This window comes from Capsicum annuum, chromosome 2, assembly GCF_002878395.1.
Source record: "Capsicum annuum cultivar UCD-10X-F1 chromosome 2, UCD10Xv1.1, whole genome shotgun sequence".
NCBI lineage: Eukaryota > Viridiplantae > Streptophyta > Magnoliopsida > Solanales > Solanaceae > Capsicum > Capsicum annuum.
In genome coordinates this window covers 108701838-108713584 of record NC_061112.1, presented here as the reverse complement: position 1 = coordinate 108713584, position 11747 = coordinate 108701838, and positions in this window count along the sequence as shown.

Below are 11747 nucleotides of genomic sequence, written 5' to 3'. Positions count from 1 at the left end.
GAGCCTAATTAGCCTATTTTCTTTTTATGAGACCTGTCGCCTTCCCATTTATATCTCAATGAACCTGTTTTAGACCTGGTCCTCCTTGGACACTGTGCACCTTGAATTAGGCAAATGACCTAAGTTAAGGGTGGCTATCATAGGGGTATGTGATACAGAATGAGAATGAAGAAAAGTAGAATAAAAGAAAAGAATAAAAATCTAGGTGTGGAGGAAAAGAGCAAAAAAGGGAAAAATTATGAAAAAGAATAGGTGATTGTGGAAAAGACTGAACCCATCTTAAATAAGTATGATCAAGAAAAGAGAAGAGTAGAAAAAGCTAATGAGTGAAACCCCAAAAAGCTAGTGTAGTGTCAAGGAGGCATAGTCACATCGAGTATCATACCAGCTCCTAACCTACATTACAAGCCTAAGAGAAGACCTATAGTGATCCTAGCTGACGTATCTAAAGATCTGGGTAATGAAAATAAGGGCAAGCCTATGGTACTTGGCATACACTGATTGGAATTAGAATTTCGTTCTGAGAGTGAGTGTTTTGATTGTCCCCATGGTTACATAGATGATTACTGATATGAGATGAGGGAGATTTCTTTGTAGTAAGGTCACACTGGTTACATTGCTAGTTACTAACTTGTTCGGAGAGTGTAATACTGGTCTATGCATGAGTGCGATAACTGAATTAATGTCGTATCTTGATCCTTGTGTGTTGCATTGGTGTTCTTCATTGTTCTTTAATTGGCTGACCTTGGAGATGGTGAAAGCGTTTGAGATAATGTGGATGATTGACTGGCGAATGTGCCTTGTATTCTCTTAGTTGTGTTTTGGTTGCTTGAGGACAAACAATTATTTTAAGTTGAGAGTATTGATGTGTGAGTAGACGCTAACACATTTAAGGATTTTAACCGAGAATAATTACAAAGTATTAAGCAACTCTTGTCGTTTTTGGTTGTTTTATGTTTGATTTTGCAGTAGAAGTTAAGATGCTAGAGAGGCAACAAGAATGAAAGCAAACGAGCTGAAATCAGAAGTAAATAGAGGCAAAGTATGGCTGACGACATTAGTGATAAGTCGTCAGCCCTGTGATAAGCTGTCAAGTTCATCGCCAGCCGTAGATAGAGAATTGGCCTAAGTTGAAGTCTATGATGACATTTTGTGATAGGTCGTCAAGGAGCTGATAAGCCGTCAAGAATGTCGTCGGCCTAAGGCAGAACATGTGAGCTGAGGTAGAGCCTTGATGCCATTTGTGATACGTTGTCAAGGAGTTGATAGGACGTCAAATTTGTTGTTAGCCTAAGGCAGCGAGTATCAAGAGCAAAGAAGAGCTGACGACATTTGTGATAAGTCGTCAGCCTCCTGATAGGCTATCACAAATGGCATCACCTAATCCGAGGAATTTCTAAACTTTATTATTTTATTTCCTTATTTAGGCTTAACTATTTAAAGCATTTTTTTGGGTTTTTATGGAGGTTCCGCACTTGAGTTTTTGAGACACGATATTGTTATTTTCTCTCTCTAGTTTTTTGGCTTGAAAAAACAAATACTTTGAAGAGATTATTATCATTATTTTGGGATTTCCTTTGTGATCTAATCTGAGAATCGCTAGTTTCTATTCATCTTGTGGTAAGTTTATCTTTCAAATCATGAATTAAACTAGTTGCTTCGATTATTACATCATGAGCGGCTAAACCCCTTTAACCTGAATTATGGGATCTAGGGTTAAGTCTTGATAAGGTGCTAAGTGTTCAAAATTCAAAAGGTAGTAGGACTTCTTGATAATCCTGTGGTTTTAATTATATTCTATTGGTTGCAAACGATAGATAACACCTGCTTGGATTTGCTTGAGAAAGAAATCAATTATAGTAGGACATAAATTATCAATAGGGACTTGGAAGCTACCAACCTTCTAATTAATAATCAACGTTGTAACAAGGTTGATTAACCTGAGGTAAAATCTGGTCAGTGAATATAAATTCCCTAAGTCCGAGAAGATTAGGTAATTAAATGCTTAAGTAGGTCGAGAGACATTTAAGCATAACTTCGATAAAGATAACTTGTTGTCCTATCTACTGTGAGAATCTTGAACCACTATTAGCATCTGTCAAGTACCAAAAACCCTAGCGAACATAATTCTGGTTATTCCATAAACTCTTGATTACAAACACTGAAAGTAAAGTGACCAACAATACTTGTTAAACTCAAACCCCTCATTTCAGGAAATATTCAGCTATCAGTTGATTAAATCGCAAACGACTTGAGTTCACACCATATTCCTTGAGGGATTCGACCCCAACCTAGTTGAATTTTATATTGACAACGATCGCTTACATTCTCATTAAAGAGGTGTAGTTTGAGCATTATCATTCAACATGTACCCACGATTAATTGTGGCACTCCATCTTTTGATTTGGGTGTTTCTCAATTAGATAGTGAGAATGTAAATTTTTTAGCGAAGTTGAAAGTGGACAAGTCGAAAGTAGAGTCACAAACAAAAAAAAGCAATGGCCATGTTAATAATCATAATAGCATGGTACATTCACAGTCAAAAGATGATTTAATGGGCACTTCCAAAATATCAAAGGTTGATTTATCGAAAAAAAGAAAGGAAGGAATTTTGCATCTTCTAGCAAGGAGGAAAGGGCAAAATGTTCTAAGGTATCTCAATCCAAAGGGGGGAGGAATAAAGTTGACAATGATTATGAGGTAGTTTCGTATTTATTTTCATGAAACAAAATTATTGTTCAATATACATTTTTTGTTTCAATATACGTATATACATATATTTTTTGTAGAATATATATATATATATATATATATATATATATATATATACATACATATTTAGAGTGCATATATGTATATACAGTTTTTAGAATGTGATCTATCTTTTAAAATTTTTTTGTTGTATAAGTGATTTTGTTTACAATGTGCCTCAAGTTGATTCTGTATGCTTGAATTGTGAAAGTCGAGGCATAACTGAAAAGTGATAGGGACTTAAATGTAGGAATTTGACAAATTGAAATAGTCATCTTCGTTGGATTTTTACTTGAAGAGTCTGTTTAGAGGCCGTGTGATGCAAATATGAGATGTGTTGGTGGTGAATATGCTTGATTGAATGAAGTTTCATATACTTTTGGGAAGTAATTACATGAGAGAGAAATTTGGTATATATAAATCTTAATATATTTGTGTATAGGGCTCATAAGAAGTCATGCTTTTTTATTTATTCCTTTTGAGATCTACACAAATAAGAGATATTATTTGTAAGTTGATATATCACATATTCTAATTTTATCATTTAATATCATTACAAACTCATAGTTTTCTATTCAGTTTACTACTTACTACCAAAAAATATGAATATGCAAAGATCGTGGAGTTTTTGTGGCTGCATATATAGAGTATATTAGCCATGAAAAAGGTGTATCGCTAAGAGTTTTTGACGTTGAAGCTTTGAGCACCCGATATGCTTTTCTTTTATGGCATTACAAGACTCAGAAGACTGAGGACAATGCCGTGAGTGATGATGAGAGTTCGGACAGGTCTAAGAGGTCACAGTTTGATTATAATAATACAGACATGATTGTTATTCTGTAGACAGTTGAATTGGTATTATTAGATTAGTCTATGAATCTTATTTTTGATATAGCAATTTGTTCTTGAATCCAGATTTTGATATAGCAAATTTATTTGAAATTTTAATTTTGGTATAGCAAGGTGTTTTTAAAGCTTATTTATTATAACAGTTCTGTGATTTGAATACTTTTAAAAAAAAAAAACAGCACAGTGTTATTTTGCAGTTGTTTTTAATGTATATACAATATTTTGATATCAACTAATATGAGTCACATATGATGAATGTATTTTTAAAATTTTATGTGTTGTTCATGAATATTCTCGTATGAAGGAAAGTATACAAAAAATTTGTGTATTTATATTTGTATACAGTATACAGAAAGTTGTGTATGATATATACTTATGTTCATATATAGTAGTAACACGTTATATACTTATGTTCATATAAAAAGGACAACTACAAAAATACATAATACAAATACATAAATACACAATATACGTTCTTACATTCACATACAATTATATAAATACAAATAAAAAAAATACTTTTCAACTTATATACAAATTTACTAAATACTTTAGATTATCATGTAATTTGCATCCACCAATTAATATACCTTTTCATAATGAATAACTAACCTTTGTATAAATAAATTATCACTTAACACAAATATATACTTATGTTCATAGACAGTATGTATCTAGAAAGTTTGTGTATTTGTGTTTGTATACAGTAGACAGAATGTTGTGTATGTATATACTTATGTTCATATACAGTATGTATCCAGAAAGTTTGTGTATTTGTGTTTGTATACAGTATACAGAATGTTGTATATGTATATACTTATGTTCATATACAGTAGTAACACGTTATATACTTATATTCATATAAAAAAGACAGCTACATAAATACATAATACAAATACATAAATACATAATACGTATTATATTCTTATATTCACATACAATGATATAAATACAAATAAAAAATATATTTCATTTTATATACAAATTAACTAAATAGCTTACGATGATATAATGATATGTACGTATAATAATAAAAAAATATTAAAATACAAAAAGACGTATGTGTTTACATTTAATATGCTTACAGATACCTCATCTCCTATAATAACTTTTGCACATGGATACAATTAAAAGTGAAGTTATAAGCTATGCACATAGAAGTTCAAAAAATGCATATATATAAATAAATAGACAAATAACTTAATGCATAACACCTCATGTTTTTAATAAGTACTTCGAAATAACTAATGACATAAATCATAACTGATACTTATCGATTGTTTTGAATAAAATAAAATAAACATAAATTAACTAAAAGGTAAAAAACTATTCAATTTAGTGTACTTTTCTACATGAACGCCTATTGTGTCCCCTTAACCCACAAGCATTGCATGAATTTGTGGACTTAGTCCCGTAAAATTCTCCCGCGGACTTTTCTCTTTCACTTTTCTTTGGCCTTCTAGGAGGACGTCTGTATTTTGACGGAAGAACAGTTTTGCTCACTCTATAATCAGGTATCTCCTATGTAGATCTATCAGGTAGAGGCAATATTGAAATCTCATACGTACCCAACACCGATACTGGCTTGTATAAGTTAGAGCAATAATCATCAGGTTCAAAATGTTTGCAATTTAACACTGCATAAGCATGAGCACACGAAAGTTCATTAATTTGATCTATGGCAAGAACATGTCTACTTCTCTAGGAAACTAATAAAACATCAATCTTTACGAAGCACAAAATAAATGTAGTCCGTTGCCGGTGTTGACACCCAATTTTGACTCTCCAAACTTAAAATTAAGGCATTTTAGGCTTCCTGATCGTTAAATGGCACAATATACAATTTTCACATATTTTTTGCAATTGTTAATAAATTGTTGATAATCATCATTATTTTAAAATTTTTACTCATTTATTGTCAAATTTTAATTTTACCTAATTAATTGATAATTATCTTTAATTTCGTAAATTTAGAATTCTTATCATTTTATTATTGTTTTAATATTTTTGCACAATCATTTGCATACGTACACAACACAACACTATAATTTTTACTAAACAGTATAATTTTAATTATTTATAGCACAATATATCTTTTAAAGATAATTATATTTTTATTTATTTATTGTTTATATTTTTCTATAATTATACATCGGCATTCATTATCTTGTACGTTATTTAATACGATCTGCAAATGTGAGTCAGTTTAATTATTTTAATACACAAGGTAATAAATTAATCAAGTCAAAGTCTTTATCATTTTTAAAATTTTGACTTTATTTTCACCTACTATCCCAAATTTAAGGGACATATTGGGTAAAAGTAAATTTAATATTTTTTTTATATAATTATTTTCCTTTTTAATACTCATTCACCACACATATACACACTAACGTATACACTAATACACCGACACACAAACCAAATCCTCACTCTCTCTCATCACTTTCTCTCCCTTTTCCCTTCACTTCCGCCCCACCACCACTGGAGCTCCGATGGATTTTGCCCAATGGCACCGCCACCGTATCCCTTCCTCCTCTCTCTCTTTTTCTTTCCTATAGCCCTTCATTACCGTCGAAAAACCCCCAAAACACCACCGCCCCTCGTCCTTTCTCCTCCACCCGCCGCTCCACCATTGGATCGCCGGAGTTGATAACCGACGAGCTCCAGACAACAAAGAACCTGTAATTCCTACGAACCAGAAATCGGAACGTCGCCGTAAGCTGTTTCAAGTCCGGCAGCCCGCTGTCGCCCCCATCCCTCTTTTCTCTCCCTTTCTTCATCCACGCCCCATACCTTCTTTTTCCCCCTTTGTTCTTCCCCGCCCCCATCCCTCCTTTCTCTCCCTTTCTTCATCCCCAAACAACCTTCATGGCAAACAACATCAGCACCAGAGAAGCACAAAATTCGGTAATATCAAGTCATAACTTCGGTAACATTCAGATCCCATCGAGATTTGACCTCCACAAATTTTATTTTTCGTATTATTACATGTGGGTCTACATATATTCAAATTGTTCTTGAATTGATCAATTATGTCTATGACAATGTTAATGCCTTCTAATTTGAGATTCTTTGTTTGAAGTTTAATGTTAATATTAAAATGTTATTTTCTCTTAGTTTTGTTGCAACTTCTTTCATGATTTTTAAAGATAATTTGGTTTAATTTTTATTTTTAGTTTTTGTACTCTCATTTTCCTACGTATTTGTTATAATTTTTGCATTATCATTCTGTTTTGTTATTCTTGAGTTGTGTTTTGTTGATCTGTTATTATTTTTTATTTTAGTTGGATATTGAATAGTTTAATTGATAATGATAAAATATTTCGGTTGAATGTTTGAGGTCTACCTATTTATAAAGATGAATTTTATTTTAAATTTAACTTTTACTTGGCCAATAAAATTATCTTTCTGTCGGGATCTTTGAGGCCACCCCGTCACAAAAGATGGACTTTATTTTATCAAAATTATTATTTTATCTTAAGGGTCGAAGCTTGGCTAATAAAATTATCTCTCCGTCTGAATATTTAAGGTCACCTCGTTACAAAAAATGGATTTTATTTTATCAAAGTTATTTTATATCAAGGGTTGACACTTGGCCTATTAAGAAGATCTGCGTCGATTTTTGAGACCTCCACAAATAAAAAGACGGATATTACGTATACAAATACGTAATAAAATAAATAAATTCGGGCAATGATGAAATTTTTATATATTTTTTAAAAACTTTATCTGAACTCGCTTTTTAATAAAAAAATATGTTTTTTAAATACATATATGTGCACATGCCTTTTTGTAATTATTTCGTTACTAACATTTTTATTACAAGTGTTTGTACAGGTTCTCGGGAATACTCGTCGGAAATGATATTCAAAGAAAGCTTGAATCTTTTGTACTTGTATTTTTTTTATTATTCTTATCGTTGTACAAATATTAATTATAGTGAAATCTTTATTTTTGGAATATTGAGCGGGATATTTTTTGGACTTATGCAATCTTTACCGCGCGTTTAGGCAAATTAGGCCGTTAATATTTATAGAAATTTTTTTAATTAATTTAGATATTTTATTAATTAATTTATACTTATGCATTAAAGATATTGCGTAATCTTTTTCTTTAAAATATATTTTTCTTTTCTTTCTATACACATTCTTATATACTTTCGATCATCTTCACATATTTTTGATATACAATAATTTAGGTAATTTATACGTTCTTTATATGCAAATTTTTATATTATTTTAATGTATATTTTAGATTTGTATTTATAAACCTTGATTTTTTCTTTCGTCATGTAAAAAGCCTAAGTCTGGTTGGAAACCACATTTGTGGATTCTGAAAGGTGTCTAATCCTTTTCCTTCAAAATAATTTAAACCCTTACGTAGAATTTTAATTGTTTTGCAGATTAAATAAAGTTATACTTGTTAATAAATAAATTGATTTTTTATTTTTTCTTAAAATTAGGTGGCGATTCTGTACAAAATTAATTATTTTAGAATTCATAATGTCGTGCTCGTTTTGATCTTAGGTAAAATTGGATATGACAGTTTGACAACTCTGCTGAGAATGCAAGGTTCTAATCATTACAGGCTTAGGTAAAATATTCATATATTTTATATACTATTATTTATTTTTTTTGAATTGTTTTGATTTATCTTGGTTGTATAACATAAATTATTTATTTGTTATTATTTTGTATAGATTATTTATTTATTGTTTTATATAAATTGACATTTTGGTCATATTTCCTCTATTTTGGAAAGTTGACACTCACACACATTGTACATAAGGATTGTACATTATACTTTTTCAAAATTCTTTCAAATCACCTTATTTTAGAGAGTTGACGCATGCGTGGTGAGCGGGAGTTTTACTGTTGTGGAACTACGTGCCTTCTCATATAGAAAATTCAAGTCTGTGTCTACCCAATCTTAGTCAATATAGAATATAACTAAAACAACACCTTTTAGGTGCATGTATCATTAGTTAACTTTATGTCCGAAGGGTTCACGACCCAAGTGACGCACTATCATAGTCTTTGTACATATTTGAAGGATTATTGCGTTTGTACATATTTGTTTGCTCTAAATTGATTATGCTTTAGTGAGAAGGTGTAGTCTAACCTTTGTTTTGCTTAGTGATCAGTTAAAAAATGCGCCTTGACAACATCGCAAGTAGTTGCGTATAGATTTGAACTACGTTTTGACCTGATTCTTATCCTGACAAGATACGTAGGCAGCCCTATATTAGGGTTCGGTCTCTTCACTATTTTAGAATAATTTCTTCGATTTTTAAACTGGGACAATTTTCTGAAACAGTTCAAAGACGTTTTTTCAAGAGCGCAATTTGATAGCTCCTCAAATTCAAATCTTAATTACATTAGTACCTAATCGGCCTACCTTCAGATCCTCACCTGCACCTATCTTCTTCTTTCGAACGTCGTAGACCATTAAATTTATAGTGTATCGATCCTCACTTTCAAAAGAAAGAGTTCAATATTTTTTCAGTTATATTAATCCTGTCAACTGTGACAAAATAATGCCATAACTCCTTCGATGTCTAACTTTTTCAATCTTGTCAACATATTGAGGTTTTTTACATTCTTTAGATCATCTGATCGAAACAATTTTGATGCTACAAGCAGTTATTTTCTATCTGTCTTTCATATTATTTTCAAGGATGACTATCATTTTTTATTTACAATCATAAATGTTACATATAAATTCACAAATTTGCCTAAACTATGCAGACCTAATTCTTGTTTTTTTATAAGATACGTAGGCAACCCTCATTTGATTTTCTTAGAAGAAGTCAGTGTTAGTATAAATCATACACTGGGGCAAATTTTGAGAGTCGCCTCAAAATTTACTCTGTTTTTCTTATTTTAAACTATATTGACCTGATTCTCGTAACACTCGAGATATGTAGGAAGCTCTATGTAGAGTTTGGTTAGTACAATCCCATAATCATTCTTTTTCCCCAGCAAGTACACAATCTTGCATTCTCAAGCATCTCACAGCTCGATACTAGGGCAATTTTGAAAGTTGCATCAGGAATATGTGAATACTTTCATTCCCAAATATTTCTTTGCTCAATATTTTTTTTTACATGGGTTTGTCCACCTTAAAATAGAACAATTGGGCCAGTCTGCCCTCTAATAAGACAATTATGCATGTTTTTCTTCAATTAAATATTTATGCTTGCTTGCCTTTACTTGCACATATTGCACTTTATTTATTTCTTTTTGTACTGGATGTTATCTTTGTCTTTACTTACACGCATCACAATGCATTTATTTTATTATTTGTTAGTTAAGCATTGTATATTTTTTTTGCCTTTATTTGCACATCTCGCAATGCATTTATTTTATTATTTAAGCGCTGCATTTATTTTATCGATCGCATTTTATCTTTGCCTCTACTTGCATGCACTGCATTTATTTTATAGTTTAAGTACTACAGTCTATCTTTGTCTTTACTTGCACGCAATGCATTTATCTCATCATTTAAGCACCACATGTTATCTTTGCCTTTATCTGCACGTATCACAATGTATTTATTTTATTACTTAAGCACTGCATGTCATTTTTGCCTTTACTAGCTCATATCGCAATGCATTTTGTTATTTAAGCACTGCATGCCTCACAAATATCGCAATGCTCAAATATGCTACTAGACTATCAGAAATGACTCATTTATGTCATCCGTTAAAAGTTGGCTCATTCATGCCATCGCCGTAACAAAACCGGCCCATTCATGCTATTACTTTTAACAGCCGGTTTTTAGAAAACAGCTTTGCCACGTGGCAGTATATTAGAGGTCCACGTCATTTTTATTTTTATTTTTAAATATTTATAATTTTTTTAATAATTTTTTATTTAATTTTTTTAAAAAAATGGTGTTGGTTACGAAGTTTATAGATTACATATTTCTATGCTTTTATTTATCAAATAACGAATAATAAATTTTGCATATAACTAATGTTAATGTTTTTTCTGAATTCTTATTTTAAAAATAATTATACATATATATTTGACCAATCTTCTAGGTATTTATTTATACATGAATCCAAAATATTCAAACCTGAAATTCTAGTTCATCATAACCATTGCTAGTCCTTATATGCAATGATAATAAAGGATGGAACCGTATTCTTGGAATATTTTGCCAAATGAAAAAAGGTGACCATATTAAAATGATCAATTCAAAGACCTTAAATGGCTAATCCTTTTTAACACTTCGAAAAGTACATGATAGAGAAAGAAAAAGAATGCAAAAATGTGAACAATTTTTTCTGTTGGTGCATTCTCTTTTCCTTATTTTTCTCTCCCTCTTCGTATGTATGCATGCAAAATGTATGTAGTAACGTATTGTGTGTGGATGTGTACGTTATCATTTATTCTTTTTTTTTTATAATCATTGATTTGCATGCATGCATGGATCATATATTATATCAAATCTCACTTCAAATTTAATCATCACAAAGATTTGAATACTCTAGTATTACAACAACAAATGTAAAATAAGTGCAACTCCACTTCATAATATTGAAATTGAATTTCGCATAATCACGATATTATATTATTCAAAGAAAGGTAAAGGGTTACCTTTTGGAGAAATAGTTGCCAACAAAAGAAAGAAAAAGCTGTGAACTCGAAATCACGAACCAAACCTCAAACTCCAACTCGTTGTCTACCCGTTTATGTTATTTCCTTTTTGTTTCTATCAAATGTTACTCCTTTTCTTCTTAACTCTTCTCTTTTCTTATTTTTCTCTCCCAATTCGTATTTTTTTTTTCAAGGTTCCTCTCCCTTTCTTCCTGTTTTTGTCATTTTTATTTCTCAAATCCTCCCTATTCGTTCCCTTTATCTTTGTGTTTTTCTATGTTCTCCTTTATGTCTGTGTGGGTGTACTATATAATGTATAAGGTTGGGAAGTTGAGGGAGTTGAAGGGGTTGAGGAAAAGGTGGGGATGATTGGGGTAGTTTTCTTTAGGATAAGATTTTCTTTATAAATATATAATGTATAAGGTTGGGAAGTTGGGGGATTTTTAAAAAAAAATATTTATAAAAAAAATATTTATAATAATTTTTTTATAATTTTTTTCAAATTAATAAAAAAATATAAAAAATTTTAAAAAATGACGT